The sequence below is a fragment of the Amblyomma americanum genome, chromosome 11, assembly GCF_052857255.1.
Source record: "Amblyomma americanum isolate KBUSLIRL-KWMA chromosome 11, ASM5285725v1, whole genome shotgun sequence".
Taxonomy (NCBI): Eukaryota; Metazoa; Arthropoda; class Arachnida; order Ixodida; family Ixodidae; genus Amblyomma; species Amblyomma americanum.
This window is the reverse complement of record NC_135507.1, coordinates 87,409,596-87,427,059: the sequence shown is the minus strand read 5'-3', so window position 1 is coordinate 87,427,059 and position 17,464 is coordinate 87,409,596. Positions and strand designations below refer to the sequence as shown.

General features: G+C 48.5%; 1 pseudogene; it reads right to left on the bottom strand.

Moving 5' to 3' along the window:
* Window positions 1–3,116: 3,116 nt before the first annotated feature.
* LOC144109784 (uncharacterized) lies at window positions 3,117–14,505 on the bottom strand (annotated as a pseudogene).
* Window positions 14,506–17,464: the final 2,959 nt, after the last annotated feature.

Here is a 17,464-nt window from a genome sequence, read left to right as displayed (position 1 = left end):
AATGAGAAAAGAAAACCAGAACTTATAAGGCAAACTACAAATCAGCAACACAGAGTTCATGTGCGACCACGAACCGATGGGCACACATGTCATGAAGAAGAAATGCAGGCACTCAACTTTTTCTTAAAATGCTCGAGATCGTCGGTGAGTGCCACATCTGCTGGCAAGTGATTCCACTCGGATGATGTAGTTGGAATGAAATAATTTAAGCGAGCGGTAGTGTGACAAGGTGGAACGCCCACTTTGCGCGGATGGTCAATGCGCGATGAAACATATAGTGGTTTCCGTTGGGCGAACAGGAGCACTTTGCGCTCAAAGTGCTCTCGCTAGTTCCAGCGCCTACCAGTGGTTGAGCAGGTGCAGGAGCGTTGTGTTCCTTTGGCTGAGGAGGAGTGCTTTTGCGGCGCCGAGAGCAGCCGAGAGCAGTTCTGGGTGCTCCGTCGTCAGCGGCGGAGTAACAGGGGAACGGAGGAAGTCACGTGACCTTTTTGACGTCACTTCTGGTTTTATCTTTGGGAAGGCCGAGGAGAAATGGCGGAAAGCAATAGCGGTGACAGTCGGCCGGTGCCAACAAACGTAATGTCAGTAGCTAAGCGCCGCCGTCTCGACAAGGAGTTGTTGCTACTTTTTGATGAAGACAGCAGCTGCAGCGTCGACTCAGACACAAGCTCGTCTTCGGACAGCAGCAGCAGGAGCGATGACGACGATTTGGCGTTGTACGAGGAGATGTTCCAGCAGCTGTTTACCCCGCCGGAGAAGAGACCTAAGGACGAGTCGTATCTGGAAAAGACAGTTGCCGCGTATTCTGACGAAGAGGTGAGTCCTTGTATCCCATTTAAAACGGGCGATCAATAAGTTACCTGCGTTTGTTTCTTTTTTTACTCACCAGTTTCGCAGGAACTTCCGATTGTCGCGGTCGGTTGCAAATGCTCTTGCAGCTGAGTTCGCGAAATCGCCACACTATCCCTCAAGGACCGATCGCGGAGGTCTGCCCCCAAAGTCGCCTCAAGAGCATGTGCTCTCCTTTTTGTGGTAAGATATTGCAATTTTTTAGTAGCAAAGAAAAAGGAGCTATTATTTAAGATGACTGATTGAAGAAATTTAGGAGCAAAAAAGTCTCGGCGCATCTAACCGGGTGCGAAGCCTGAAATTGAATGCAGTAATACGTCGCGTGATGGAGAGTTTAGCAATCGATTTCTCGCTAAGTGCTTATACTGCCTGAAAATTGCTTTTAAATGTCACTGCTCTTCCGCAAGCGCCAGGCTCAACTGGTCGCATTCTTTCAACGTGCGAATTTAAATGTATGGGATCACAAATTCGACTTGCGCAGTTTATTATTATTTCTGTTCTTGCCTGTGCTTCCGTTGTGACATTCAGCGGGAAAATATCGTATGGCAGTACCAAATGTGCCTGATGAACACGTGAAGATTGTTCAGACAACTGGGCAGATGTGGATTTTTTTCTTTACGTCGCTGCAATGCTTGATGGTTAGATAAGATGCCAGTTTCACGATTTCGTGTTCTTATAAAATTGTAGCATTTTTTTTGCAGGTACGCTGCCAACAAATCCTGCATACGGGATGTTGCAGGGCGCTTTGAGCTCGGAGAAAGCACGCATCACAGGATGATGTACCGCGTCATGGCGTTTCTTCTCGACATCGCCCCACGCATCGTGACCTTCCCAGATGACTTAGAGAAGCTTGCCGATGAGTTTGAGCAGGTAATGAAAAAAAATGTCCTACTTTCAGTTTGTACTGTGCGTAGGAGTTGCACTAGTGTAGACAGTTGGGCTTGTTAGTGTGAGGTCATCTCAAAAACCAGCTGTTACAACACATGAAGGAAAGAAGGCCTTTGTCCTGTCGCCTTCTTTCTTTCATGTGTTGTATGGGCTGGTTTTCAAGATCATAGGAGTCGCCCTTAATCAAAACAGCACTTCACTTGCCATGTATATTACCCTTCAAAGAAAGCTTTGTGCTTTTCTTCACGAAACACATATAACTTATAATAAATATAGTATATACAGGATACCCTTGAATTTAGTTTGAACTGTAAAGTTGTGACAGGCAGTGTCGTCTCATCATTTCTGCTGTAAGCTGCATGAAGACGTTGAAGAGCTTGCGAAAGCAATGTTTTCAGTTTGATCACTTCAAAAAGTTGTTAAGGCCTTACTTTCATGTACAAGCTTATATTCTGATAGGTTTGAAGAGTTTGAGCACGACTTCACTTACTACTTTGTTAGGTATTCAGTGAAAATTTTTACATTTATTCATTCTCAACTTTTAGATTTCAGGGTTTCCAGACACTATTGGCTGCATCGACGGGAGCTATATTCCTGTTAGGTGCCCTGCTGGCAAGGTGCGGTCAGTCTACGTAAACAGGCACCATTATCCATCCTTGACGCTGCAGGGAATATGTGATAACCGCAAGAGGTTTCTTGATGACAGCACTGGTGCACCTAGCAAAATCCACGACTCCAGGATCTTCTGACTTTCAAATGTTTCAAAGAGACTGCCTCAGCTCTGCGCCGGAAAATATCAAATTCTTGGGGACGCTGCGTACCCATCTCGAGAGTTTTTGATAACGCCCATCCGAGACTATGGAAGCCTTGATGCCTCTGACAAGGCCTTCAACACCAAACTTTCGTCTACCCGAGTGCTCATTGAAAATGCTTTTGGGGAATTGAAGGGTAGGTTCAGGCAGCTACAGCGTTTGGACCTCATGACAGTAGATAACATGTCGAAATTTATACTCTCGTGTTGTGTCCTCCACAACATCTGCATTGACAATGGGGACTCACCTGATAGCCTACTTCAGGACAAGCGTCTGTGCTCCCAGGATAAAAGTGATCAAACCCCTTCTGCAGTTGAAGTTCACAGTGGCACCTCTAGAGAAGAGAGCCTCTTGCGGGCACCTGCAGAAGTCAAACGAGAAAAAATCAAGGCCAAGATGGGACTAAAAAGGAGGCAGCCACAAAATCTGCCATAATGCAAGCAAGCACAGTGCTAAACGTGAAATAAAAGTTGAGGCAATACTTAAACAAGCCTTGTTTTTGGCCGTGCACAGGGGGTGTATGAAATAAACAGTCATCAAAACATGTTCATTCGAAGTGCACTGTCTTTATTGCCTGAGCCCCAGGGCCTCGCGGATGAGCTGAAGTTTGTCTTCGTGCATCTTGCGACGTTCCTGGCGTTCTTGAGTGCGCTCAGCTCGCCGCTCAGCACGCCTCTTCTCCTTTTCTTTTTCCCGTTCTTCCCTGCGAGCCATTCGCTCTGCACTAATAGCCCGCATTTGGTCAAAAAAATTGCATCTGTAGCATACGACTGGTGCTAGCGCGGAATTCCCTTTTCTTGACTTCTGCCGACCCTTTTGTGCTGTCCCCACTTTCTGAACTGTTCGTCGCAGTACTGGAGCTCTCAAGTAGAGGTGAGGGCGGATCAGCTGAACTGTCAGCGCTTGATGATGCCGATGGCTTGTAGGTCACTCCAAAAGAGTCCCTTTGAACCTCTGGTTCAAGACTGTCATCTATGCTCTGAATGTTTCTCATTTCATCGTCAAATGGGACAGGACAAGGTGAAGCACCTGATTTGGTATTGTTATCACTTGCCTTTTTCTTCTGCCTCATCACCGTTTTGTAACGATTTTCACATTGCTGTGGCGTTTTGTGGCATCCAAGCACAGTGGCCAAATCCTGGGAAACCTGTTTAAAAAGCATCTTCTTGTTCTTAAACTTTTTGAAAGGGCCAACCTGAGGAAAGTATTTGTAATAGTAATCTAACATAAGTTTCGTTTCTCCTGGTGTCCACTCAGGAGCTTAAATAAAGAGAAGGCCAGTTTACTAAAAGCGTAAAATGTTTCAAGCAGTGCAGTTGGCATAAGCTCACCTCCACCGCCTCTTTTCACTCCTGGCGCTGGCTGCAGTCCCCTCTCGCCGGCATCGGACCCAGCGGTGTTCTCTGCACGTGAACATACAATCATGGGCGTCCGGAAGGGGGGCGGTGCCCCCCCCCCCCCCGCCCCCTCGGGAATTACGGATATCATTCATGCACTAGTAGAAAACAACTACACAGCTTGATTAGCAAGCTTAGGTGATATTAAGTTATCAGATTTTGCTTATTAATTTCAATTCTTTGTTAATTAATAAATTCTAATGTTTGTTCTCCAAGCCTAGAACTAATTTGCTGCTTCTAATTTTTGTTTCATGTGCGCAGTTTAGACCACAAATAGTTCCTTTTTGGTGCTAACCTACTGCCTCCCCCATACCCGGCCATCGGGTGCACCCCCCTGGAAAAAGTTCTGCGGACGCCCTTGCATACAATTGCGACTGCGAAAACTCTGCCAAGCACCTCCTCTCTGCGCCGCAACGTAACCACAAAAATTTCTCAGTTGGCCCACCCGCATAATTAGATGAAGGCAAACAAGCGGATTACTATCGCACCTTGGTTAATAACGTATTTGGTCAAACAGGCATACACAGCAATCTGGGCGCATCGACAGACAAAAGGGGCAATAAACTGCATAAGAAGGTTTGACAGTATAGCGAGAAAGTGCGGCGCCGTTCTCGTCCGTCGTCGCGTCACGCCGCGACGCCCCCGTTATCCGAAATAGTCCATTCGGCGCGAGAAACTGTGAGCAATGAAAGAAATGGACGAAAACAATCGTCAGATATGGCCCCATGCATAGTAGTTATTGTCACTTACCGTCGGGTCTCTCTTCAATGTTCTCACGAGAGGCCAACGCATCGATGGCAGCTGTGGTGAACACAAAGAAAGCGCTGGTATTAGCGCTGTTATGTTTCGCAGCCAATTTTTAGGATCGACGACGCTTACCTGGTGTAGCAGTTAGCGGGGAAGCATTTACCATGGCCATGAACAGCCGCTGCGCTTCTTCACCCATCGCAAGCTAAAGACGGCGACAGACACAAAACTGGCGCGGATTGTTGACTGCCGCGAGCGCGCGACGGGATGCAGACAGCGCGAGCGCGGGAAAAAGTTTGGTCACATGACACTTGACGTCACGCGCTCTCCCGTGCTGCTCTGCTCTCGGGGCAGCGGGCATGTTCCATTCGCGAGACGAGGACCCGCGTACCCTCTGCTCTCGTGCACTACTCCAGCTGCTCGCTGCTCTCGCTCCTGTTCGCCCAATGGAAACCGATAATAGGGGGGTGGAAGGAGCAAAGCGTTTTTCCAAACAGGGTTCAGATTGTAGATCTTAAAAAAAGACAGAGTCGTGAAATTTTTCTGCGCAATTAAAGTAATGGTAGTGTCAAAGTGTTTTTCTTTAGTGTGACACTTGATGTGCGGTCATAGTTAGGGAGGATAAAACGAGGAGCACGGTTCTGAACAGCTTCCAAAACCGATATAAGTGACTTAGCTTGAGGGTCCCATATCCACGCGGCGTATTCAAGCTTTGAACGAACCCGTGTTTTATAAAGAAGAAGATTGACTGAAATGGTTGCATTCGAAAAGTTTCTTTTTATGTAACCGAACATACTGTTAGAGTTTCCTGTAATATAGGGGATATGCTGGTTCCAGGATAAATTTGATGTCAAATGTACACCGAAGTATTTATAGGAGGTAACCGCGGCCAGCGAAGCATTGCTGATACTGTAAGAGTCTGGTGTTTATAACCATTTTCCATTTAGTACACTCATCAGTAACACAGTTAAGATCTGCTTGCAATAAGTAGACATCTTTAGTGCTTTTAATTTCACAGTATAGTATGCAGTCATCTGCAAAGAGTTTGATAGATGATTTTATATTGTTAGGCAGATCATTAATGTACACAAGGAATCACAAGGTCCCAGTATCGATCCTTGTGGTACCCCAGACGTAACCGGTATTCAAAGTGATTGATGAAAGTTAACGTGGGCAAACTGCGAGCGATTAGATAAACAACAACGAATCCATGCTAGAACATTCGGGTCGATATGAAGATGAGAAAGCTTATAAAACAGCAGACTATGGGACACTTTATCGAAAGCCCTGCAAAATTTAAGAAGATGACGTCGGCCTCTGAACCTCCATCAAGAATGGAATAAATTTCTTTGCTGAAAGATAATAACTGTGATTCACAGGAAACCTGTTTCCTGAAACTATGTTGTGTAGCCGTTAAAACGAAAATGATTCAAGAAAGCCAGATAACTGAGAAAATATATGCTCCATGAGTTGCAGAAAATAGAAGTTAATGATATGGGACGATAATTGAAGGGTGAATGCCTGTCACCATATTTGTGGAGTGGAATCACTTTAGCCAGGTTTCATTCCTGTGGTATATCTCCTGTTTCAAGCGATTCCTCACATATCTTCAATAAAAAAATTCCGGAGTATACTTTAGTATCCTTGAGGACCTTGGTGTTAATGTTATCAGGCCCGCAAAAAGAGGAGATTTTCAAATTGTTAATTAAGTTAATAATTCTGTCATAACCAAACCTGACAGGATCCATTGGAAAGCTTATGTTGCATGCATAGTCTCTAACATCAGTAATGTCAGATACGGCACATGAAAAAGCGGCACTAAAGGTCACGTTAAGCATGTCAGCGACGCCAGTGCTTGAAATAGGGTTTGAATGAGGGTCAACGAGAGATATAAATGAGTGGTCTCGTTTATTGACACTACTCCAAAATTTTTTTGGATTGCTCGTTAGAAGCGTTGGCAACGTCTCATTAAAGTATAGTGCTTCGACTTCTGGATGCCATTTACTGTAGAGTTGAGGGTTTGCTGCTGGTTTATCTGCTGCTCGGTTGGTCTTACGACCGAGCTTTTAATGAAAGATTACTTTATGGTATGTTTTGTGTTCGTCTGCCGATGGGAGGTGTTCCTCACGTGAAGGCGGCGCGTCCGCGGCGATCGACCGGAATGTGAGCCCTCAGGTGGTCGCGGGCGCCTTCTCGTTCCCCCACAGGCCCTGATGAGCCGGGAACCAGATCAGTGAGATTAGCTCTTACGGTACTTGCCCTTCTCCCAGAATGTTTGGCGGCTGTAGCAGAGATATTTGCCATATCATAAATCTTAATGGTTGCCTCAGAGTCAGTCACTATCACCCTTGTGCCGTTTTGTATTATTGCTACAGAAATGACAATTTCTTCTGCCTGAGTTGCACTGGAGTTTTTAACGGTGCAGCACGAGGCCGGGTCTCCACTCTGACGAACCATTACCGCTGTGTGTGCTGCCTTTCGAACGTATTCGGCAGCGTCCGTATAGATAGAGCACATCGGTTCTACCTCGAAATTCGCCCTGTAGGGCCACAGCCCTATGTTTGCGTCTGCCTTCGTGAAATACCGGAATCATGTTCTTCGGCAGCCGTGGAATTTTGAGTCTATCCCTGGTTGCTCTAGGTACGTTATCTGTCCGCTTTGAACACTGCCAGGTTTCGAACACCAGGCGCTCCATGATTTTCTTGCAGTTTTGGTTTTTAAAAGCCTTTGATAATGTGACACCGTGGCAGCTTCTATGAGCTCATTGAGAGCGTGGGAGACATTTAGCCTTAGTATTTTTACCATTGAAGTGTTCGGAGGAAGACCTAGTGCGGTTCAGATCTCTTTTCTGATTATGATTTCAATTTTGCCCTTTTCTGCTTTGGCCAGTTTGAGATAGGGCGCAGCGTATAGCACTCTGCTTATCATGAAATCCTGAACGAATCTTAAAAAGATTGGCCTCCTCCTTCCCGACGTGCTTGTTAGAAATTTACTTGACTAACTGGTGGGTGTGGCTGGTACTCGCTTCAAGTCTCATAATAGTTTCTCTGTTTATGCCATTTGCTTTTATGCACAGCCCTAGGACGAGAATACTGTCTACTGTCGGAATGGCATTGCCATTCACTCGTAAAGCACTATCACTTTCCTTGCAAGGCGGACAGTTTTTTCTTTTTTCTTTTTGTTTTTATCTTATTTTACTTTTTCATTAACTCCTCAAGCAATATCGCAGCCCTTGCAAGGAAGACTGTTTCTTTTCCCGTTCTGGAGCTGAGAGTCTCCCTGAATACGCGGGCTCGGAAAACCCGGAATTCGACAGTCCAATCACTGTCGAGGAAGTGAGGGCTGAACTCAACCACATAAAAACCAAAACAGCTACCGTGCCGGACAAAATCATCAACAATATGCTCAGTAATATGGACGGCAGTCCCTTTTCGAATCTTACAACCTATAGCCAAGAATGCTGGGACAAGGAAGAGATACCGCAAGCATGGAAAGCTGCAAACCTGCTCTTCATTCCGAAGCCAGAGAAGCTCCAATTTGAGCATCTTAGACTCATTTCGATCACAATTTGCGTTGGAAAATTGATGGAGCACGTTATTCAAATTAGATTGAATATATTCATGGAAGATCACAATGTTTATCCTAATACTTTGATAGGCTTCAGATCAAACCTGCCGGCATAAGATGTCATGCTACAGGTGAAGGAGCAGGTAATTGATGGACGGTTGATAGTAGGGTCATTGTGGTACTGGACGTCTCCAAAGCTTTTGATAGTGTCAAACACGTGGCCATACTTGAGAACGTTAGCGCGCTAAAATGTAGAGTCAAGACATATAACTACGTAAGAGACTTCCTCTGAAATGGGACTGCCACCATCAGCCTGGACGGACAGTAACTCGCAAACATTAGATTGGGCAATAGAAGGACGCCGCAAGGGTCCATTCTCTCTCCGACCTTGTTTAATGTAGCGGAGATTGGGCATCCAGGGCAGCTGGACGGAATCATAAATCATTTTGACACCATATATGCAGAAAATTTGACGCTTTGGGTGAGCTGGTGTAGCGATGGACAGATTGAAAGGACAATTCAGAGAGCCTTAGATGTAATAGAGAAGTACCTGGAGCCTATTGTGTTAAAATGGTTGGCAGAAAATTCAGAGCCTCTTTTTCTCTCATCTCAAAAAAGGAGAATTTCGCGAAAAATTCGGTAAATGTGCTCGCAATGCGATTTGTGCACAGCCGAACTCTCGATCACTACATCAATTTCTTATGGGTTTCGGCTCGCGCGGGTAGCTCTAGAAACAAGGGGAAGACCGTGTAGCCCGACTTCTAACGAACCGTGGGATAGGAGACCTCTCGTTAACGGACCTCCCCGCCGAGGCGCCTCGCTCGTACGCGGAGATTACTAGCTTTTGTTGCGAGCTACGATGCACGTATCCCGCCCCTCACCCCGACCTGGACTGGGTGGAAGCCACGACACTAAGACACATACAAACAACGGCAATTCCTAGTCCCTAGCGATTATATGAGAAACGGTCAATACGATCCTGCATGCCCGCACTACGGTGACGGGACGCACGCCCCGCAAGACCATATAATATGTGAATGCGCTAGCAAACTCACCGCGACAACACTCTTGCCAGCACCCTCGGCAGAGGAATGGGAGCAGGACAAGCTCTTCGCCAGTTCAAGAAAAACAACGCAGTTGGCCCTCATCACGCGAGCTCAACAGGTCTCCCCCGACTGGAGCCACCCTGGACTCGCCCCAGCCGTGGCTAATTCCTCTCATTTCGTGCCAACAAAGTTGTACCCCCCCTCATCCCCGCCGCTGTGTCTAGGCTGTTTTTGTGACTTCTGGAAGAATGAAAAGCAAAGTGCACGGGCCTGCCCAGTGGCTCAAGCTGAGCCACAATCGCTGCCACGTGCAGACAGTGGAAGATGTAAAAAAGATGCGGGGTGGTGGTGGAAACTTTATTAAAAACAGGAGAGTTTAGGATACGCAGGTTTTTGGGCCCCCGCATGGCCTCACTGCACACAAACGTTCATGTCCCGCAGGCTCATGACGCTTGCGCGCCCGGCTTGTGGCAATGGCTTGCTTGGCCGGGTCCTCGGAGCGCCGTTCGGTCGCCCAGGCCTCCCAAGTGCTGAGGTGCTCCAGGCCCCGCGGGGGAAGGATGCGCCGGGCAGAGGAAAAGGATATAATCGAGAGTGGCTTTGGAATGGTGGCGGAGGGTACAGGAGGATTTCGTGTGGACTTGGTGGTAGCGCGAGCGTATATAAGGGGAGGGTTAGGTGTGTGTTTGGAGCAGACTCCAAAATGTCTCGTGATAATTATAAGGGAAGGGATTGGGTGGGAGTAGAGCCAACGCTCGGCTTTGCAGGCCTGCGTCAGTTCACCGAATGACTGCATGCGCTCCTGTGACAACCCAAGATCGGAGGGCGCCGGTGCCCGGTTGAGAGAACGTCGGGCTAAAGCGTTGGGAGCCTCGTTTCCAGGATTCCCGGACTGGGCATGCACCCATATGAACTCCATGTGGCGGAGCGGGTCTGCGGCCAGGGGGTTCAGTATGCGAAATGCATGGACGTGAAATCACCCGAGAGCAAAATTTAGAATGGCAGTTTTAGAGTCTGCCAGTATATACCGGGCCTCCGTGCGCGTGATGGCTAGGGCACTGACTTCCTCTTCAGCCTCCTCCGAAGTGGCAGTGGGGGATATGTGAGGGGTGGCAATCGATTGTAGGGAGGGGTTCGTGATGGCTACAACCGCGTCCTCGCTTGTGCATGCGGCATCCACCCACACGGCATCCGGTTCCGTACCGTAGGGTATTTGGAGCGCCCGTGCACGAGCTCTGCGGCAGCGTTCGTGGAAGGTGGGGTGCATGTTTTTGGGAAGAGGTTTAATAAATAGTTCGCGGTGAATGTGGTGTCGGATGTGGAGCCATGTGGGATCTGTGGCTGGTATCCTGGTACCGAGGGTGTGTGGGATGTGTCTGCCGGTGGTGGTTTTCTCGAGACGTATTTATTCTGTCTGTCGGTAGGCCTCGATAAGCTCACCTGTCGTGTTGTGTAGGCCTACCTGGAGGAGTTTTTCGGTTGAGATGGTTAGCGGTAAGTGTCGCACTGTCTTAAATGCTGTTCGGATCATGGCATAAATGGTGGATATTTTTGCCCTGGAGTTTCATGTAGGTGAGCGTGAAGAGAAAGCTGCTGAGGACGAAGGCATGAATGAGACGACATAGGTCATGCTCCTTCATGCAACGATGGCGTCCCGGAACTCGGCGGATTAGGTGAGATATCGACACCGCAGTCTGCTTTAGTTTGTTGATTGTGAGAGTGCTTTTCCCGTTGTTCTGGATGCAGGGCATAGTACCCAGAAAGTGTACCGGGGTGTGCCGGTTTTCCAGTGTCGCGGTTATGGGGGCTGTAGGGCAGTTTCGGGGAGTGGGACGGAGTACGAGGAACGCCAACTTCTCCGGAGAGCATGAGAGACCTATATTCCGAGCATTTATTTGGGTGAGGGCAGCTGCCGACTGCAGAGTGTTCTCTGTCTCTATCACTGCCATGGGTGGTACATAACGTGATATCATCAGCATGGAGTGTATGCCACAGGTTAGGCATGGTTTGTAGTTTGCGGGCAAGGGGGTTGAGAGTGACATTGAAGAGAAAAGGGGAGAGGACAGATCCCTGAGGGGTGCCAACCCCGCTAATAGTATATGGGCGGGATGTGTGGGGACCGAAATGAATGTCGGCCGTGCGGCTAGTAAGGAATGTTTGCATATACCTGTACATACGTTTACCTATGTTCAAGCGGGAGAGCGCCGCCGTGATTGCTTGATGTTCTAGGTGATCAAATGCCATGAAGAGATCCAAGGCGAGGACAGCTTTTGTGTGGCCTCGTATGAGAAAGTCGAAAATATCCTGTATGAGCTGGAGCACAGTGTCCTGCGCCGACAGGTGGGGACGGAAGCCCACCATGCCGTGCGGGTAGAGGTCTTGCTCCGTCCTGTGTTGGGTGAGTCGGGCAAGTGCGACATGCTCCAAAAGCTTGTCCAGACACGATATTAGTGAGATGGAACGAAGATTTTCAGGTGTAAGGGGTTTGTGGGGGTTGGGAATGAATAAGATTTTGGCGTGACGCCAGGATTGCGGCAGGGTGCCCTCGTGCCAGCATGTGTTGAAGAATTCCGTTAGCTGGGCAATCGATTTATCGTCGAAACTGCGGAGCATGCTATTGGAGATACGGTCAACTCCTGAAGTTGAGTTAGAGCGGAGAGTCAGGAGGGCCGCTCTTACTTCTGCTTCCGTAATCTCCGCGTCGAGATTGGCATTCGTGGTTCCTGCATAGAGGAGCAGCGGGTTTGACGTACCGGGAGCTGTATGTGTTCCTAAGTATGTCGAGGAGAGCGTCGGGAGAAAGGTCGATCCTGTGTATAAGGTATGTGACGTGGTGTTGTGTGGCTGTTTTGGATTGCGTGGGGTCAATTAAGCAACGGAGGAGTTGCGAACTGTGTTTAGAGGACAGATTGCCAGCCACACTACCGCAAATCTGTCCAGAGTTGGATCGGCAGAGCTCCTCAGAGTGCTCAGTAAATTTTGTTTGCAGTGCGGCTAGCCACTTATTGAGGGTCCGGTTGAGCTTTTGCCCATTCCATCGCTCTAGGATGCTATGGTTGGCCTCCCATAGGTGGGTCAAGCAAGTGTCGAGGGAAGAGCTGTGAGACCTCAGAAGAACCAGCGCAAAAAAGAAGAACGGACAAGAAAGAAGGAGGACGACTGGTTGGCGCTGGTTCTACCGAGATCATGGCTGTCCAACTATCCCAAGTTTTGCTGAGATGTGAGAGGAAAGATCAAAAGAAACGAGACGGGTGTCGCAACAACCGCGTCATCTGAAGCGACGAAGGCGGTATAGCAAGATGCCCCCGGAACAAGAAGCCTTTCCCACATGGCGGTAGTTTCCTGGCATTAAGGGGCTGGGAGCTGGGGGCTCTCGCGGTGCCTAGCCTAGCTCCTGTATTGCGGCTGAAGAATGGAAAGGAAAGTGCATCGGACTGCCCACTGGCTCAAGCTGAGCAACAATCGCTGCCACGTGCTGTCAGTAATAGAGCTGAAAGAGATAGAAGAAAAATTGAAAGACAATATCTCTTCGCAACAACCGCGTCCTCCAGAACGACGACGGCGGTTTAGAAACTAATACACCCGGTGACAAGGTGCCCTCGCCAGATTGGTGAGAGTTCCTATAGATCCCGTTCCCGTAAGCCAGGAAGCCACCTCACCTTCTGCGGTGTTTGTTGTTGATGCGACTGAAGGAAGATTATAAATGAAAGTGCTAGTCTTACGGGCTCTCACACATGTGGTTTGGGGGTGTTTAGGCTGTGAGCTCTGGACTTTAATCATGAAAAGCGAATTGTGTGGTTAGTCACGTGACGCAACTTGTGAGAGCGAGCGGGCTGAACCGCGGTCAGCGCAGCTGCGGAACGAACGGTACCAGTGCGACAAGTCACGTGTTATGACGTCTCAGCCACACGTGCGGCGAACCAGTGCTCAAATACTGCGTCATCTGACCTTCAGCTTCGCATTCGAGATGTGGAGCTTTTCGCTCCAAAAAGTTAGCTGCGGTTCAACCCGGCTGAACCTAGCAAGACGGGCGAAAGCTCAGTTAAGGTAATGACATAAAGGTAAACACGCGCCACACGTTTTTTATAGCGAATGGCGCGTCACGCGATTTCTGTCAGTTGCGAGAGGGCCGTCGGCTCCGCAACGCAGCGTCACGTGATTACATAGTTGCGAGGGGAGCGAGTGCCGTCGGCTCAACGTGCTCAGCTGCGGCAAGGCGCGGATAGTCGCGTGGCATAACGTCCCTGAAAAGATTTTAAGGCGAAATGAAAGCCTTTCTTGGCTCAAGATCGGCGTGGACGAAAGTTGTAGACGGAAGTTGTCCGCACGAACTGTCTATCATAAGCTGTGCGGTAATTAAAACAAAAATGTAAAAGTTGAATAAACAGCAGTCCTTAAGCAAAATATATGTGATGAAATATACCGGAAATTGAAAAATAAACAACAGAGTCACACAGCAAGTCATACAGCAAAATCACACGACAAAGTCATGCAGCAAGTGGTCAGATGCTGGTACCTGCTGCCTCCGACGCTGCGCCGCCTTCCGCCATCTGAAGTCCTATTTCGACTGCGACGCCCTCTCCGGTAATGCTTCCTCGCTCCGAAGCTGCTCCAGTCGCTTCCCTTTCCTCTTCTAGTCAGGTGTATTATATAGCCGCCTTTTTGTCAAACCGCTACCGGAGAAGCGGCTGCCTCGTAGACACCACGCGCGCCTTTGCCACAAAGCCCGAATACTGGATGATTTCTATCGTGCCGACGAACACACTACGCACATTTACGCGACAAGGCAAATTGCAACCTACGTGGTCCGTGCAACCACGCCGCGATCTACCCTTATCTGCGCCGCCGCAGCAGACGACACAGCGATAGCGCTGGCTATCGCTGAATGCCGTATGCGCACAGCCCTCAGCGACTCAATACGAGAAATCCTAAACTACTCGGCAGGCTGCATCTGCATTCCCGCTGCATGAATCCTGCGCAGTTGCACTCCCGACCAGAAAATAACCTAATCTGGGTACCCGCCCACGAGGGCAAATCTGGTAACGAAGAGGCATATATTAGGTTGGGGCAACGTAAAAAGATTGAAAAATAATGAGCCCCTGCCTACACCACTGAGGTATAAAAAGCTGGTAACGAAGGGGCCGGTCGACTTGCCTGAGGATTAACAATTCCGGCGGCTGGCCTCAAGGATCCAGACATCCTCGCTGAAGCCCCCCCAGACTTTTGCCGCCATCACCCATGTTCATAAAAAGACGTGACGCCCTTTGCCGCCTCTCCAACCCGACCTCGACAGAGCACAAGCCGCCCTGCTCCGAAGATTGCCGACGCACTCAATTCTTCGGCACTCCAGAAGATCAATAATCACCAATGGGGAATGCTACAGCACATGCCCAAGTTGCAACCACAGATCCTCCGCCGCTCAGGCGCACACATCTGGACATGCGAAAATAACCTTCCCCACGGGCACTCCTGCTAGCTCCCTCTGCGGAATGCTGAGCCCGACTCCTCACCCAGCCAGATAAGACCACGCCACTTACACTCATTTCATGGGCACAGTTTATCGCCCCCACCTGGGGGCCGCGCAGGACCCACCTGCCCTAATTCCCAGCCCCTGTGGAAAATAAAGTTGGTTCTGTTTCTTTCTCTCTCCAGTTCTTGTCATCTCCGTGGCTCTATCATTTTTTGCGCTCCGACACCGACAACTAGTAGCTTTGAAGTAAAGGCACATATAAAGCTTTCGCCTTGAAACAAAGTGCAGGAGCACGAACGCATGGCTATATTGACGCTCATAACGTGGCTTTTTACCCACGACCCGCAATACTTCTCTTCGGGTTCGGCGTAGCACGGATCTTGTAACACCATCAAGAACAACTTCAGGGTCCCGCTGACATAGCAGGCGAATCATCTTTTACGGCCAGCAGTAGCGGCGAAAACGTTTTCAGTGAGTCCACGGTGACAAATGGATGTCCAAACTCAGACTCGGTCAGCTGGCTTGTATTTTGCGAGGCGCCGACTAAGATTAATGTGAACGGTTGGTGCCCTACTCGTCTTGAGTGCGCAACCAGGCATGACATCGGGGTTCTGCGTGGTGCACGACATAAACAACGTTGTGAAATGTAGTCGCGTGTCCGCTAGCGCACTCCCTTTATAAAAAAGGAGTGCTTTAGAGGGAAGCTTCGTCATCATCTAGACTACGCCCACTGCAGGGCAAAAGTCTCTCCCATGTCTGTTCAATTAACCCTCTCCTCTGCCAGCTGCGCCCACCCTATGGCTGCAAACTTCCTAATCTCATCCGGCCACCTAACGTTCTTGCCCTGCTACGCTTGCCTTTTGTTGGAATCCACTTCGTTACCCTAAAGGACCAGCGGTTATCTTTCCTTCGCATTACATGCCCTGCCCAAGCCCATTTCTTCCTCCTGACTTTGTCTAGAATGTCATTTATCCCAGTTTGCTCCTTCACCCACTCTGCCCGCTTCCGTTCTCTTAACGTTACACCTATCATATTGATTTGCATGGCTCGCTACGTCGTCCTTAACTAAAGCTGAACCACGTCATTAGCCCCCACGTTTCTGCTCCGTAGGAGAAGACCGGTAAGATACAACTGTTGCACACTTTTTTATTGAGGGATCTTGGTAACCTGGTCTTCAAGATCTGAGAGAACCTGCCATATACGCTGCACCCCATTTTTACCTTTCTAGTTATTTCCCTCTTATGATCCGGATCACCCTATGGCTGCAAACTTCCTAATCTCATCCGGCCACCTAACGTTCTCGCCCTGCTACGCTTGCCTTTTGTTAGAATCCACTTCGTTACCCTAAAGGACCAGCGGTTATCTTTCCTTCGCATTACATGCCCTGCCCAAGCCCATTTCTTCCTCCTGACTTTGTCTAGAATGTCATTTATCCCAGTTTGCTCCTTCACCCACTCTGCCCGCTTCCGTTCTCCTAACGTTACACCTATCATATTGATTTGCATGGCTCGCTACGTCGTCCTTAACTAAAGCTGAACGACGTCATTAGCCCTCACGTTTCTGCTCCGTAGGAGAAGACCGGTAAGATACAACTGTTGCACACTTTTTTATTGAGGGATCTTGGTAACCTGGTCTTCAAGATCTGAGAGAACCTGCCATATGCGCTGCACCCCATTTTTACCTTTCTAGTTATTTCCCTCTTATGATCCGGATCAGCCGCTGCTACCTGCCGTAAGGAGATTCCTTTACCACTTCCTGCACCTCGCTGCCGATTGTGATCTGCTGTTCCCTTGCTAGGCTGCTGAACATTAGTTTGGTTTTCTGCATGTTAATTTTAGACCCACCGTTCTGCTCTGTCTAACTCGTTGATCATGATTTGCAGTTCATCTCCTGTGTGACTCAGCAAGATAATCTCATCAGCCAATCGCAGATTATTTAGGTATTCTCCAGGAACTCTTATTTCCACTGTTAGCAATTCAGGCCTCGGATTACCTCCTGTAAACAGGGGGTGAATAGCATTGGCGAGATCGTGTCTTCTTGCCTGACGCTTTCCTTAATGGAATTTTATTGCTGACTTTATGGAGGACTACGGCAGTTGTACAGCTCCTATATATATATATATATCTTCCAGTATTTTGCAATAAGGCTCATCTACACCCTGATGCCGCAACGCCTCTATGACTGCTGAGGCTTCCACTGAGTCACATGCTTTCTCATAATCAATGAAGGCTTTATATAGGGGTTGGCAATATTCTAGGGCACTTTTCTATCATCTGAGTGTGAATATGATAAATTGTGAAATATCTTTTACGAAAGCCTGCCTGATCATTTGGTTGATTAAAGTCGAATTTGCCCTGAATATATTAGTGATTACATTAGTAAATACCTTGTAGGCAACGGACAGTAAGCTGATCGGTCTGTAATTTTTCAAGTCCTTGGCGTCTCCTTTTTTATGAATTAATATAATGTTGGCGTTCTTCCAGGCTTCTGGTACGGTCGAAATCATAAGACACTGCGCGTACAGGGTGGCTAGTTTTTCTAGCAGAATCTCCCCTCCATCTTTCAACAGATCTGCTGTAGGCCTGATCCTTACCTGCTGCTTTTCTCCTTAGCATTGCTCCCAATGCTTTCTCTACTGCCGGAATGCTGCATTGCTGTGCGCTAATTTATCTATCATTCACGTTGTGA